Source organism: Hipposideros armiger, unplaced genomic scaffold, assembly GCF_001890085.2.
Source record: "Hipposideros armiger isolate ML-2016 unplaced genomic scaffold, ASM189008v1 scaffold_14, whole genome shotgun sequence".
Classification (NCBI taxonomy): domain Eukaryota; kingdom Metazoa; phylum Chordata; class Mammalia; order Chiroptera; family Hipposideridae; genus Hipposideros; species Hipposideros armiger.
Window position 1 is genome coordinate 288,105 of NW_017731364.1, and position 2,390 is coordinate 290,494.

Sequence of the window (2,390 nt, forward strand, 5' to 3'; positions counted from 1 at the left end):
ATTCAATGAAATGAGTGGAGGATACATAGATGATGACAATGAAGTCTAGTCTCCTGAGGGAAAAGGAGCTCCTAGTCGACTGAGGGAAACAGACAATGTCCAAGGAGAAATAGTAGAAAAGTAGTACTATAATAAAGTTTAACAACCCTGGAAATATTCTTATTCCCCCTTTACAAATTCAGAAACTGAGGCCAACAGAAAGTAAGTTATGAATTCATGGTCACAGAGTCAGAACCAGGATTTCAGCTAAGATTCAAATCATAGTAAAAACATTTCCCATTAGGGAAAAACAAAACAAAAAACACCCGTCAGAAAAACACATTTTAAATTTTATTTCAAATATCAGGCTCAGAATATAAGATACAATTAACATATATCATTAAGAAAAACTTTTTCTGTTATGCCCTAGAATACTAGTAAAGCTTATCAGCTTTGACTCAATCAGTCTTTAGAAGACACAGGAGTTGGCGTCTCACAAAATGAATACCAGGACTGAGTCAGGCAGAAAGTCACTGAAATTCACTCCTAGCTTCTGGACATTCTAGCTGTGTGAACGTGGACTTGCCATGTAGTGTCTTCTAAACTTGAGATTCCACATCTTTAAGTTGGAGGTATAGTATACCTACTTCACCAGGGGAGGATTGCACAAGATATGTCTAGCGATATAGTACATACACACTAAATGTTGCATGACTTTGAATCAAGCAATTTTATTGTTCTGGCTATACCCCAGGATTTGATTTTACTTTATTTGGTTTGTTTACTTGCTAAAAAGAAAAAAATAGTGAAGGGGATGGGCAGAGGAATGAAGCAGTGGGGTGAGAAAAGGCATGAGGAACGTTCACGTTGGGGAGGGGAGCATGGATTTGTAATCTGTAGAACTAAAGTTTTAGTTCCAGGGTTGTGAAGTGGATTCTGCTAGAGGGTGGAGCTCCATGGTGCTTCTCACATCATGGTACCTAGGAATGACTTCCCAAGGGTTTATAGACTTAAGAAATTAAAACCACTGTTATGTCAAATGACCTTTTTTTTCATGATATATCATCTTTAATTAGGGATGAAGACTCTTCCAATCATGTCACCTAGAGATCATTTCACCTACTGCTTTGTAGGGTTGCCAGTCTCTTGCCTCTCTCTTCAGCAATGGTGATGTGGATGCCGTTTGCATGGGGAAGAGCAGTCCATGGTTTGTTGTCTTTGCCAATAACAAAAATGTTAGAGAGTCAAGTGGCAAAGCTGTCGCCATTGGCATCTTTCACATGAACTGCATCAAAAGAACCAGGGTGTCTCTCTCTGTTGGTGATCACACCCATTCTTCCCAGGGTAGCAGCTCTGGTCACCACGCACAGGTTACCTGTGTCAGACTTGATGAAATCAGTAATTTTGTCAGTCTCCAAGTCAATCCAAGTGGTGTTGTTCACCTTGATGAGGGGATTACGGTAGCGGATGGTGCGAGCATCATGGGTCACGAGATGTGGTATTCCTTCTGTGCCCACAAAGATCTTTGTCACTTTGCACAACTTGTATTTGGCCTTCTCAGGTGTAATACAATGAATAGCAAAGCGACCTTGGTGTTGTAGTCCAGATGGAAATTCTCGCCAGTCTTGTCAATGCTGATGACATCCATCAAGCCAGCAGGGGAGGTTGCGTCAGTTCAGACCTTGCCATCAATCTCAGTAAGCTGCTGCATGCAGGCCTTCTTCACTTTGTCCTCTGTTAAGGCATACTTCAGTCTGTTCCTTTGGAAGATGATGAGAGGGAGGCAGTCTCTCAGCTTGTGGGGACTGGTAGGTGGATGAGGAGCAAAGACACTGGTCAGTTTATCTATCCAGCATCCAATGCTTTGGAGCCACTACATGCTTCAGATGCTTCTTGGGACCACAAGCCATGGATGCGCTGAGTGGGCAAAAACGACTGCCTTTTTCCAATGCTCCAAGAAAAGAGGGTCAGAGGCTATGCCTCTAATGACATTTTAAACCAGAGTATCCTACATGGTAATATGAGGCCTTTATGCTTGGATCCCCTGGACGAGCTACGAATTGACTTAAACAGTTGACATAAAGCAATATTGGTTGAACCAAATCAACCTAGCAAAATGCAAAATCATTCTAACAGTGGGCTGTTTGTTTGTTTCACTTTAGAGGGCCTGAATGCAGTGGGAGCCCCCACACTGTCTAATGACATCTCTAGGTGTGCTGCTCCCCAAATTAGTGCTTCTCTGAATGATAAAGCTCCCCAAATTAGTGCTTCTCTGAATGATAAAGCAGCACCAGAAAGTACTGAATCGCTGACCTTAGGAAGCCATCCAGAAATTACTGTCTCCTGCAAGTGATTGCTTCTCAAGGATGCCAAGCCATAGCAAAGACACTTTCGGGGGCCCGCCCACAGAT

The 2,390-nt window shown here is 42.5% G+C and overlaps 1 pseudogene; it reads right to left on the reverse strand.

The window, feature by feature from the left end:
- Positions 1-1,094: 1,094 nt before the first annotated feature.
- Positions 1,095-1,889, reverse strand: LOC109396151 (40S ribosomal protein S4-like; annotated as a pseudogene).
- Between the last annotated feature and the right edge of the window lie 501 nt (positions 1,890-2,390).